At 41.8% G+C, this 13,790-nt stretch overlaps 1 long non-coding RNA gene across 1 annotated transcript; it reads left to right on the top strand.

Moving 5' to 3' along the window:
• The first annotated feature begins 5,062 nt into the window (after nt 1-5,062).
• LOC133493823 (uncharacterized) lies at nt 5,063-12,045 on the top strand. Its single transcript, XR_009793160.1, has 3 exons — nt 5,063-5,359; nt 11,194-11,253; nt 11,329-12,045. It is a non-coding gene; the product is annotated as an uncharacterized LOC133493823 (long non-coding RNA).
• Nucleotides 12,046-13,790: the final 1,745 nt, after the last annotated feature.

Raw genomic sequence — 13,790 nt, 5'->3', positions numbered from 1 at the left:
CGGTCTGAGCGCTCCCGGTGCTGTAAATTGTATTGCCAATCATTTCAATATTGAAATACTGTAAATTGAAATCCCATTAATCTGCAACATCTGCAAAACATTTTTGTACTGTGTTTTTAATGAAAAATAGTATGTTACAATATTTTACTTGGTAAAAAACAACAACTTTTTCCTTCTACTTGGTAAAAAACAACAACTTTTTCCTTTTTTTTTATTTTTAAACACATTCTTTCCTTCAATCAAATGGACATTATTGTGCTGCACCTTCTGGTATGCACAGCCACCCCGGGGCAATATAAGACATCTATCCATCCATGCATTACTTGAGCCACTTATCTTCACAATGGTCGCAGGAGTCCTGCAGCCAATCCCAGCTATCTTCAGGCAGGAGACAGAGTACACCCTAAACTGGTCCTCAGCCAATCACAGGGCACACACAAACAACCATACGCAATCACGGGCGATTTAGAGTCTTCAATTAACCTTTTATCGAGGTTTTTGAGATGTGGGAGGAAAGCAGAGTGCTCGAAGCAAACCCACACAGGCACAGAGAAAACATCCAAACCACACACAGGCGGGGCCGGGATTTGAATCCCGGTCAGAACAGTGAGGCAGACGCTCTAACCAGTTGTTCACTATGCCGCCTAGTACAACACAGACATACTGATATTAGAAACGGTCACTCCTCACTACAAGCACAATGCACGACTGCCTCTCAGTTCTGTCAACCGGGTTTCAAATCCAGCCTCCGCCTGTGTGGAGTTTGCAAGTGCTCACCGTGCCTGCGTGGGTTTTCTCTGGCCAAACTGGTTCCCAAAACATGCAGGATGGGTTCAATAAAAACTCTAAATTGCCTGTTAGTGTGAATGTGAGTGTGAAAGGTTGTTTGATTATGTGTGGCCGGTGATTGGCTGACAACCAGTTCAGGATGGCCACCCCCTTTCTCGATGGTAGCTGGGATAGGCCCCAGCATGCCTGCAACCTGTGCTAGGATGAGCAGAAGAGAAAATGAATCCATGGAATCGTCAGTAAAAGACATTAATATTAATCATTCTCTGCAGAGGATAAATAACATATGCCCATGAGTATTGTCTCTTCGCCCTGGATGAGAAAAAGTGTTCCTTGCCTGGAGGCTGTTTTTTCCCCTTCACTACTTAAAAGTAAAAAATACTCCATCTGTCAGAAATCTACTTTATGTGGAATGTCATGTGACCAAACCAATTGATGAACACATTAATGACGTATTTCAACCTGAACTTGCTCAAAAACCAAACATAAACATAATTATGATAATAATACAGTAATAATAATCATAATTATAAAATATTTATGGCTGTGTCTTTGGGCACAAGTTAAATAGGCCTACATACTTTATGTATATCACTTATCTATACAAACATGTTCGACTGCATGCAAACATGAACAAAGCCTAAATATCGGACATTTGTAAGTGACATCATACTTTTCAGTGGTTGTACACTGGAACTTTTATCAAAAATTTTTAAATGCCCATTATGGTCCTCATTAAAAAAAAGTATACAAGGTGTATACATCAGTCAAAAATATAATGCTGGAAAAGACAGACACAATAAATTAAAAACAAAATATATATCGATGAATACAAACTAATTTGTGACATCTTTAACTAATGAACAATGGAATGTATTCAACCCGTTTAATGGGTTTAAATACTTAAAAAAATGGCTATATAATTAAGATCAAATGTGAGATCACCAACTGCTTTTGTAAAATCTACTTTCAAGCGAGGATACATATTTTCCTTTGACTTCATTAAAACTTTGTGTTTAAACAAATGTGAAGTGAAAAGTAGGCAAATGAATATGTTTAATCTGATTACTTTGAAACAAATACCGACTGCAACATGAAGTGCTCCAGTGCAATTGCAAAAATAAATATTGATGCAGTAAACATATACAGTACCACATTGTTTTAGTGTCTGTACTTTGCACACATTTACCCTGCCTGGTAGAAAAGTGATGAAAACCATCGTAGACCTTAGGGAGGATTGAACAATTAGAGAACTTCTCATTATGTTGGATATTCCAAATTAATTTGTGATTTATTTCAAATCACAATAACACGTTCATTCTTGCTGCCGGCTGCAGTTTTAGGTAGCATCAGAATACCTGCATCCAAATAAACAAACATATCACACACATTCAAATAAAACACATTTGAAGGAAAAGAGTGACAAATGTCATGACTTCATGAAGAAACCGAACTAGACAATAAAATTAATGAGGCCGCGTCAGCCTTTGTTTAATGATTGACATCATACACCCACAACAAGGTGAAGGTAACGAGGAAACGTGGATGCCTCCAAAGACGGCATAGCACAGGGATTGGATTGTAAACGGAGGTGGAACGGATTCTCGGTAAACTGGCACAGGTTTGAAGAGGGGATTTCAAATGTTCAACTGTATTTGGTCTTGCAATAACCTTGAGGAACAAGTTTCAACCCTTACACATGAGCTGGACGCCAATTGGTCATGCAGGAGTCATTTTTAAACTTCAGCCTACCTTCACTCACTGGAATCAGATCAGGGAAAACTGGAGATATTTTAAAAAGTCATAACGGGCACCATAATAATAATAATAATAATAGTGAGGGGAGTAGAATGTGACTATTGAAGACAAAAGTGATGGCATGCTGTTGCCAGTCTCTTTACAGCCATGCTCAACTTTCATTTGACCACTGGAGGACAGTATTGTCCTACCATGTCAGGCATTCTCAAAAACAAAAGTCAACACAGACTGTTAGAAATAATCTCCACCATGGTTTACATTTGTTTTACAGGTCCCGGGAGAGGGGTAGCAGATGTTGAATATGCACTAAATGTACGAGAGGGAAAAAAAAATAAACAAACACTTTGCTGTAATTCATTTGATTGTGATGGTTGCCTTAGGATATGACGAATATTTTTTTGCTCCCCTGTGAGGTCTACAGGCATTAGTGGAGATCAGGTTCTGACAGTGGTTAACTTTCCCTGCTTTTACAATAAAAAAAAAAATCATTGAATTTTTTGATTCAAGGGTATCCGAAAAGAATAAACGAAGCATTTGTGCACTGACATCACTAGAATTTTTCAACTTTTTTGAGTTTGTCAGATATTATATTGGTGGAGGAAATGACTTTTTTTTAAAAACACATTTAAAATACTTGATTTACATTTGGAAATAAAAAGCAAAATGTTATTTTTCTAATGATCCCACGGAAATATACATATACAGTAGTTTCACTACTATATATATATATATAATATATATATATATATATATATATATATATAGTACATTATTTTCCCCTGCATTATTGTATGATTTGCACGTTATCTGGCAAAGTCATGTAGAATTGATTTAAGTAGCAAAGGTCCCGTTATCGGATATAGCCGGTACAGGATTTAAAACAAAACAAAATGCGTGAATTTTTCATTTGTTTTTCTTTTTTTGGCACCCAACCTTACAAACAATACAATAGGATTGCTCAGATATTTTTTCTTCTGTGTGTACTGTATGAAAAAGGACCACTTCAATTGACTCCGAAAGCGACCTTCAATACCAGTCCAGCTGTCACTATGGTCGCCCTCACCGCCTTCTCTTTCTTGCAAAGGGACAGAAGAGTCAAGAGTTGGACAAGCGCCAAAAGAGGCCGGCTCACCATGCAGCTGAAAGTTTTACGAATCGCGCAGGAAGAGAACCGAAGCAGCCATGGAGAAAGAAAAGGAGCATAAAAAAAGTCCCATGAGAGCTTCTTCCCTTCTCTTTCTACAGCTATTCCTTGTTCTAGCCGCACTGTACGCGCCTGCCTTCTTTGGCAGGGAGTAATTCTAGGACTGAAGGACAGGAGAGGTGGAGGGGAGGAGCTGGGTGGGTACTTTGGGTTCAGAGAGTTCAGCTGAGGAGAGAAATAAATTCATAAACAACAAAGGAGATGTGACGTCAGGTTGGAGGGGCCGTCCGAGCTCTTGGCTGAATGTGAGCCTTCATGGAACAACTGGATTGTTAGTTCCACATGTTGTGTTTGAGTACAGTACAGCTGTGTGTGTGTGTGTGTGTCCTATCTCCGAGAAAAGACTCAAGTGGAGTTGAGGCAGAGAACTCGGACTGTTGGGGTTGCTCCGCTATCTCCTGGGTGAGTTTTTCAAGGACTGGGAGAACCCTGGGAAAAATGTGCCTGCGTGTCGTAATAAAGTACAGCCAACAAAGTGCCGTCTTCAGGCTCTTGCTAGAAGTCGAGGGGCCAGAAGAAAAGGCATTCCTGTTTTTTTGCATTTTTTGAAATGATGTCAGCTCCGTCGTGAGTTCAGATTGGTCGGCCTGTGTGCTTCGTGGATAGCGATTGGTTGGCGGGTTCGTGCTTTCGCCAATGATTAAGGTCGCCCAAAGGCAGCTACTGCAATTTGGAATTCCTTTCCAATGCTGACTCCTTTAATGTATGAATAACATGTAAAAGTAGTATATCTGAATGTCTTGAGGGAACGTTGGAGTGAGGGAAAGTTGATCAGGTCGCGTCCAGCAAACTGGTCCACAAGTGTCCACGTTTATTGTTTCATCTTCAGTATCTATCAGACATGGCGAGGGTGAACAATGCAGTGCTAGCTCTCGCCATCCCTCCATCCGTCCATCTGTGCGGGGCGGCGTACGGACACAACGAGGCAAGCGGTGTGTCTCGAGTGATTGACACGCCGGCAGCTGCATTTGCCCCCGTGTTTGTGTCACTGCATCTGCTCACGGCCATTCTTGTGACTTCTGACTGCAACCCTCTTTCTTTCCACACTCCCTCTCTCCATCTCCTCCCCTCGCTTTTGGCCTTCTCTCGCGACGGCATGTCCCTCCCTTCCGCTTTCTGTGCCTGCGCAGCCGCCTCCCTTCGCTCTCCGTCCCTCTTGGCAGCGGTGCCAAAGTAGGCAGGCAGACGGAGGCAAACGCAGCACAGGCCAGAGCAGAGCGCCAATCCAAAGGTTTGCGAATTGATAACGTGGATGTTTACAACTTGCATCTGTTGTGTCATTGTCTCTGTTTGCTTTCCTTTGTTTTGTTTTTGTATTTTTTTTTTTTTTGATGCCGTTACTTGGTGAGTCTGTTTTTGGCACCCTCCTTGGTTTCCCGCGTGAGCTGGAGTCGCCGGTGCTGGTTTCAGATGTGTGTTTGTAAGGCTGTGTGTCACCCTGTGCACGAATAGACGTTCTCGCGTCAGTAGGAGAGCATTGTGGGAAAAAAAGGGGCGTTGCTCTTCGAGGGTGTGCTCCACTCCTCTCTTTTCCCTTCTTCCCGCCATCATGGCCCTCTTCTGCTCCAGTCTTCCAGCCCGGGCCGCCGCTCACGTATTGGGCTTCAGGTATTTTTCCCTTTTTACCCCAAAACACCTCTTGCTGCTTATTTCGCCACCCTGTAATGTTGCTTTCATACTTCCTCTGTCCTCCGTCGTGGTCTTGGTCTTGTAAATGTGTTGCCCGTTCTCAGCTGCCACGCCGCACGCCGCCATTTTGGCTTGGTGGGCAAAGCAGGACGAACTTTTGTCGAGCTCAGAGGGTTGCATGGACTCCCTGCCGTCTCTTGGGTCCCTTTGCGCTCTCTTGGCTCTCTTCTCTCGTGCTTGTCTTCCCCTGCCTTTCTGCTCTCGGACCAAGTGCTGAAGAATCTTTCCGTGTTTTTCCATAACGAACAAACAGGTGTCGCGCCGTAAAATGGCGGGCGCAAGTACAGACGAACTTGACGTTGGTTCACTTTAAAGCGTTGACCAAATGTGGTAAGTGAGTTTAACTCTCAAAGGATCAGAAATGAAGGATGACTGAAGCACTCTTATCATGAGCTGTTTTGATAAGTAACACAATGTTTCTTATTCCCTTGACGCAATATCTGCACTTTTGTCTTTGAGGAAAACGTTTTTTTTTCTTGTTCGGAGTGAACAAGCACGTTTCTGCTTTGTACAATCCAGTGGCGTGACATTCTTTCGAAAGTGGGAACTGTAATGTTTGTCTTATCATCTTTGGATGTGTGCTGAGCATTTGCATCGTGAAATGGAGTCACGTTGAACACAGCTGACACAGAAGAAGAAAAAAAAATGCCTTTGTACTATACATGCTGGAATTAGAAGGCCAAAATTGACCATTTGGACAACTTCTTGCTACCTTTCAGAGAAGACAAACAATCACCAATCTATTTACTTTAACTTCATCTGTATTTCTGCCCCTCTTGTTAATACTATATCTCAATAGCATTTGGTTCTAATATGGCGCCGCCATGCCACGTGTTGCAAGAAGGGCAAATATGGGCGGGCGCCTTGATTCCTGCCTATTGGCACATCATTGCCTATTAGTCCAGATGGTGGCACATAAGCCGGTGACAATCAGTCGCTGGCTTTTATGTGAATTACGATGCAAACAAAGACCTTGATTGGGCAGTCGGTTTAGGAGCCTTGTCATGTAAGCGTGATGAGAGAAAGACGGCGAAGAAAAGGAGAGACAACACGGGTGCCTGAGAGATGGGAGTGGCAGAGCTCCCTCCCTGCATTCTCGCGTGTCCTCAGATGAACTTTGTGTGTTTACTCATTATGTTTCTCCTCGAGGCAGTCAGGCTGACTTCCTGCTTTTACCTGATTGGCTGATATCTTGGCTGACCTGTTGCTGTTGGCAGCATGTCGACAGGAAGTTTCTGGTCTCAAACAGGAAGCTGCAGCTGTTTGAGCCGAATCATGCCGTACCTTTGTGTCGGGTGGCTTCCATCTAATGAGAGGGGTGTTTGGTTCTGAACATTAAGCCTCCGCTACTAGGGATGAGCAAGTATATTTTGATTTTTTTCCCCCCACCAAATATAATGGATTTTCATTCCGGTATCGCCAAAGGAAGTACCCACTGCACACATGTAAACAACGTCATGTTGACTTCGTCCGACAGCAAAAGAGTGAGTTGAATCAATAACACCTCTGCTGGTTGAAGTCAGCTAGTGCACCACATTGGAGCCCAGTTTCTTTAATATGTGGAATAAACTCCGGCACTTCCCCAACCCTTGTGAGGATAAGCAGATTGGAAAACAGATAGATTTCTTGGAATTCTTAATCAATGAATCGATGACTCCCATTCTAAACGGTAAGCACACGTTTGATCGAGATATCAGTGAAGATCTCGCCAAACTAAACAGAGGACAAAACTGATGAAATTAATCTGTCAAGCTTTAGGAGTTGAATGACTTGCCATTTTTTATAGGACACTACAATGTGATGAGTCATCTCAATAAAACAATGACATCATTGACATTTCATGATGAGTCAGATGTTGTGTCAATGAAGCAACGATGTCACTGATATGTATTCGGCATAATATAGGTGTCCCCAACCTTTTTTTGCGTCATGGAATAGGATCGGCATAGAAAAAAAAAAAGAAAAAAAAACCTAAACAAAACCAAAAAACAAGTGATGAAAACAACGCTGCTTATTTGTTGTATTTAGGAGGTGAGGTGCGCAGTTCTTATTTGTCAATGGGCCAGCCGGTCTAATCTTATGGTACATAGCATCGTAGGTTATAAGACAGGACATTTTAGCCAGGCTCCGAAACAATGAAGCTTTTCTTTATTTTACTTGTGATTTTTGGTATTGAAGGATATATTTGGATATTTTGCATGAAAGCGGTCTCATAGTTGGGAAAATATTTCCACATGCATGTCGCATTTTGCTGTATGATGTTATAATGCAATTGCGACAAGACGGCGTCATAAAATGTTGGTGCATGTTGTGATATGAATAAAGTTTTTGTTCTCAAACAATTGCTGTCCGCACACTATGGGATTTTGATGACGAAGCTAGAACGTCGACTCATGCCGCTGCCCTTGTTTTAAGACGCCAGTCCCATGGTCCCACTGGTCGTAATTTTTTATAGGGCTAAAATGTCCGATTGGAGGACGACATGCTAGAAACACGTAGTTGGTGGAAAGTTGACCTCAAACTTTAAGTCGTAAAGTCGACTAGTCAACTAATCAGTTCAACTCCTACCGACTTTACATTTAATACGTCAAACTGTCAAGTTTATAAACGGTCACCTTTTAAAAATACAGGCTTATCTTCGTGAGAAAAGATGGTGGGACAGTTTCATAGTGACACAATGGAGCATTTACTACCGCATTATCTGAGTTACTCACGTTTGCCTTCCTTTTATTCCCGTTGGCCTGCAAAGCGTCAGATGTACTTTCATGTAATCAACGTAGCAAAGCAGGATCCACTAAAGTGACGGTTCAGGCCAAACAACTGTATCACTGTGGCTGAGAACATGCATTTGTGTGTTGAGACTAGAGCTAAAGAACATTAGGTGCAGGCAACATGCCAAGTGGGCATTAAGGGAGGTCTGTACCAGTTGCATAGCAAATATGCAAACTTAGATGCATGCTTTTTAGATCATCTTAACTTTGGGAATTCTTCATTCATCCAATTATGTGGCAGAATCCCCTGCCAACACCCCAGCCTTGCCGTCGCCTTCCTCCCTCATTGAAATTCTGCCAGGCACACAGAAACTGCCCATTCTTGGCATCATGCTCGGAGGAAAACTCAGAGACCAAAAGAGTGACAGAGACACATTCTTTTGCAGTTGTCTGATGACAACTTGGTGTTTGTGCCAAGCATTCTTACGGCAGGAAAGATTGATGGGAATTTCCTTGACTCATTGGCCTTTGATCAGATATTGGCCATTTTTTAGGTGTCTCCTCATATACGAAAAAAATTGTGTTCTACATAAATGTGACACAACTAGAGCGTTCTCGCAACTGAGCAAAACCAAAGACCATTTGTTATATGTTAGCCAAATTGATTGACTTCTTTTACGTTTTATTCACCGTTGGCGATATTGTTGGTCACCGGCAAAGCTATGGAACCCCATACCGAGTCATAGAAAAGAAATTTACGCCATCACCTGACAAGATATCGTAGTTGGGGAAAGAGAACCAGAAACCGGCTTGTTGGTTTCTTGGCTTCATGCGACTTAACAAGATTCATCCTGATGCTGGCTAATGCAGTTGCGGTCACAGCTTGTTCACCAAACTCATCGAAGCATGACTTTACAGATTGGTCTGGCCTGCTGCAACAGAAACAACAAGCCTTCCTCAAACTATTCGTACGAAGCTGGAAGGCTAGAACTGCCTGCGACGTCTAAGTACGGAACATTACAAATTTGGGCTCAAGTCCAAGAAGATACGTGATGAATGTCAAAATAATTTCAAAATCTTTCTAAATCACACCGTCAAAAAATGCTGATTAGTTTAGTTTTTAATTTTTTTTCCCAGTCTGTCATGGTAGATTTATGACATCATGCAGTCATTCCCATGGGACACTCAGAAGAGCTAACATGTCTGACTGAAGGACTTGAGTTTCCCGAAATTGGTTCAGGATCATTGTAACGTACCTTTAGTGTCCTTATCAGAAAATGTAGCAGAAATATGAAATCCTGCGGTCTTATTAGAAGGGGGCGAACATTTACACACATACGACTATAATGACACAAATGTCTCCTTATTTTTTTATGCAATTTATTTCAATTGGATGCATGCGATTTTGTTCTTCAGCTAACTACAATGCATGTAAAAACAACTGGTTAAATGATACAAAATATTTGAAAAACCAACCACACAAACAATCATTATGTTACTGTGGAAAGTTATTTGGTAAAACAAGTAATTTTCAAAATCTTACTGAACCTTATTAGGAGAGGCCCCGTAGCTCAGTGGTTAGAGTATTGGTTTGATAAACCAGCGGTTGTGGGTTCATATCCCACTCGGGCCTTCACTCCCTGAGAAGAGTTGGATTAGGAAGGCCATCTGGTGTAAAAATTGTGCCAAACTGAGATGACACACTGTGGTGACCCCAAAAGGGACAAGCCAAAAGACCCCCCCCCCCCCCAAACATTATAAGGCACTGTACCTTCCCCTTTAAGAAACCCTCATGTTTTCAGTGGCATTAGGCCCAGCATTTTGTCTTTCTTCTGTTACATACCAGTACCCATTTCTCATAGCATAACATCTACCTAAAATAATGAATAGGAATATCACTGGAAAAGTCCTAAAGGCAACTTCTAGTGGTATTGACTCAGATGTTTTTGGATTGCGATACAACTAACCCAGAAGCAGACTTTTCAGCCATTTGACCCACATTTCCCCCTAACTAGCCGGTGTCATATCAATATTAGTCTATCTTTCATTGGCTGTCAGGAGTTGTTTTCTTCCTGGCCAAACACAGCCTGTACATGTGCCATTGGCACTGTTGCAGGGATGGGCATCATGCCAATGGATCCCACCCCTCCCCACCTCTGCCAGTCTGGTCTGGTCCTCAAATCAGACGGAAAGACTGTGTGGACGTTAACGATTGGGCGCTCTCGACCTGTGTCAGGCTGTATGCTAATTAACGTTCCTCTGACTCTTTGAAATATCCAGTAACCCTTTTCTTCACTCCCCCCCCCCCCCCCATGTTACCTCCCCGACCTTGATCTGCGATTGTGTTGTCTGAACGATTTGGCTTAGTGTCGCCGCTTGGCACAAGTTCGAGTCGCCATCACTCGAGACGGAAAAGCATCAGGGAACGGCAGAAGGGAAAAAGAAATGTTTTATTGCAGAGATAAAATGGCCGGTGCACAGGTCGCCATTTTGTGTTTCCTTGTTTTGTTTTGGAGAGCAGAATCCCAGCCCTGTATCTGATCCGAGGCAGCTGGCGGCAGCCATGTTTGCAGACACGCTAGTATGTGTGTGTGTGTGTATACTATATCTGAGAAGCAGCGCAGGGATAGCCCGCTGGAACCACCTCAGTTTTTGGGAAAATCAGAAATGTGCTGCTAGCAAGGAGTCGATCCATTTTGTTCCCCCCTTATTTCCTTTTCGATCACGCGAAAGAGTTTCAGGAAGCCAATTAGTGTGTAATTTGTTTGTCTTTCCCACATTTTGCCCGTCAGTGTGCTCGTGTCCTTTATATCTTTTACCTAATAATCAAATCAGGAACAAGCTGAAACATCTCCTTCAGAGTTTCCAGGCACACATCAGGCATAATTGTTACGTAAATAATGTTTTCAGTATTAATTCTATTCATAATTATAAATATGGTAATTTAGAAGGCATGTATGATGATGGAATTTATTGCTCTGTATGTATTTGGGCACAAACTCAAAGATCACCCTACTGTCTGTTTTTCTTGTGCCATCACAGGAGCGTGACCTTGACGGCTCCACCGAGCGAGGCAACATGAATGCTGCCCTTGGGCCTGAGGTAGTAGATTGAATAGTTGTGAGGGTTGTGTAGCCTCTTTTCCAGATAACTATACAATCTACTGTCTTTCCCAAGGAGACAGCTTACTCAGCCAGTCATCGGCCAGGCGGCAATTGCGCTTTCTACATGTTGCCAGCATGCGTAGATTATTGTGGGCATTCCTGCGTTTGATTTCCAAGTGGCGGATTAGGTGACTTGGCGGGTGGATGCCCATTTGAATCGGGCTTTGTCAGAGTGAGGTAGTAGGTTGTATAGTTTGGTGTGTGGGTCTGCACCCTGCTCAGGTGATAACTATACAGTCTATTGCCTTCCTTGAGAAGCCCACCGACAGCAAACTGATTACGTCATTGGTTACCTGCAATTTCTGTTGAGCTGGCACATATTTAATAAGAGAAGAATCTCATGGAACACCAACAACTCTCACAGGATGTACATTTTATGAGGATTTCACCTTAATTTACTGAACTCACAAATTGAGTTATTTGAGGCCAACGGTGTAATTGTATTGCATGTACGGCAACAAGCACATACACGGGTTAATAGTGGCTTCTGCCATCCACTGGAAGAGCATTTAATAGTTATACCTGTCACGATATGTCGGTGGAAAAAAATTAAATCCGAGCCAATTGAGTGAAATTACACAATTTGCAAACACATACCTGATGATCTCTTATGCCACAATGGTTTCAAAATCACACTCGTCATAGTGTTCATGTCCTTGTATATGTCATGTGACTGTCTTTCATTTTGTAAATGAAAATAAAGTTTTTTCAAGTGAGTCTGCCTATCTTGCCCATGCATGAGTGGGCGTACCAAAGACATACATTGTAACACTGACGCCTCGTTAAACTGATTGGACCTTTCCCACGACATGTTGGCCAGACGAATGCAAGAAAATGGACTGATCTTCACATAGTAGCACCCGATAATGTGCAAAAAGTTAATACTGTAGCTCAAATTCACAGACAGACATTTCTAGATATAGGCATCACAAAGAACATACGGAGCTTTTCATTTTGATGATTATTGTTTCTATTCATTTTCTTGTATGCACAGGGACCAAACCAACACGTAGTTTCTAAATTATTTAAAAAAAAAAAACATTTGTTTATAGCAACCAATGCATGTAAGTAATTTTGATGATAAATGGTGCAATAATAATACTGACCATTCCATCTATTTTTGCCAGAACCTAAAATGTAAATGTTACCTGGGTTTCCTACGTAAATACAACTAACCTTTATATTTAGCTGATTAGAACTAAAGGATGTGGAATTAAACGATTTATCTTGATTCAACGCATACAACTCATGGCACTCACTGGAGAAAAACTAGCCAAAATCAACCCGTCTGACAGTGACAGCTGTTTGTCGTTGGGAAAGTTACATACCATGACAGAAATAAGCTAAACAACAATCAGACTAAAGTAAGTTTCTTTCGGCTTGTCCCTTTCGGGGTAGCCACAGCGTGTCATCTCAGATGAACGCACATATTTGTCTGGCTCAAGTTTTACGCCGGATGCCCTTCCTGACGCAACCCTTCTCAGGGACTACTGTACTTAAAATAGTGAACTTGTGTGAATTCGGAGGCGGTTTCATTAAGGGGAATTTGCAGCAGTGGCCACAAACATAGCTCATTCAGTTTGCAAAGTTATGTTAATGACAAACAGCAAAATACAACACAAAGTCATTGCTCATTCCTACCTGAGAAAGGTAAGCCCACGAGAGCTAGCTTTGAACGTAAAACAGCGAATCGCGCCACTTTTCCACTTCCAACATGGCGACGATGTTGACGTAGATGTACTTCAGTTTGGGGATTCTGCATGTTTATGGCGGCACTGTGGTTCCAGTTGGCCGAGCAGTCTTGGACGCCCTCTGGAGGACACAATTCCAAAGTTCACGTTTTCCTGACTTGTTCGCGTTTTTGTCAAAGCGAAATCAACTCCACGTCCTCCTCCCCTTCTTGCAATTGCCTGCATAACTTGTCATTTATTTCTTCTCAAACAGGACCGCAGGTTGCCCAGAATTAACTTCAGCACAAAAAGGCAAATTCAAAGGGCCACAAAGGGTTTTTTTCTAAAATTGAATCAAAGATCCACTTATTGAGGTCGGTTAGGCGATCTGTTATCTCTGATAATCAAAACAATATCTCCTTTACATAAAAAAATAATGACGATAAAACATGAACAAAAATTAAAGGTTATTCCCATCAGTCACGGCCCTGTTGCTTTTTATTGTTGTAGCGTTACGATGTGCCAAGAATCCTGCTTGTTTAATATGACCATTTCAGTGCGTTTATTTTTGCCGTTCGTACCTGAGAATTGTAAAGAAAGGTCTCTGCAGAATATTAATGAAAATGTGTGACTGTGTAGCAGTATAAAAACACATGTATATATTTTTTTATTAAATAGTCATTATTGTGTCTAATATTAAAAGGAAAACTAAACACCAATCGTTTGTTAAATTTAATTCTTATTAAAAAAAAAGACACACATGATCAAAAACTATGGCATAATTATTGTAGGAGTAGAATTATAT

Source organism: Syngnathoides biaculeatus, chromosome 2 (assembly GCF_019802595.1).
Source record: "Syngnathoides biaculeatus isolate LvHL_M chromosome 2, ASM1980259v1, whole genome shotgun sequence".
Taxonomy (NCBI): Eukaryota; Metazoa; Chordata; class Actinopteri; order Syngnathiformes; family Syngnathidae; genus Syngnathoides; species Syngnathoides biaculeatus.
Note: the sequence above shows the minus strand (reverse complement) of the source record. Positions and strands in the feature narration are given on the sequence as shown.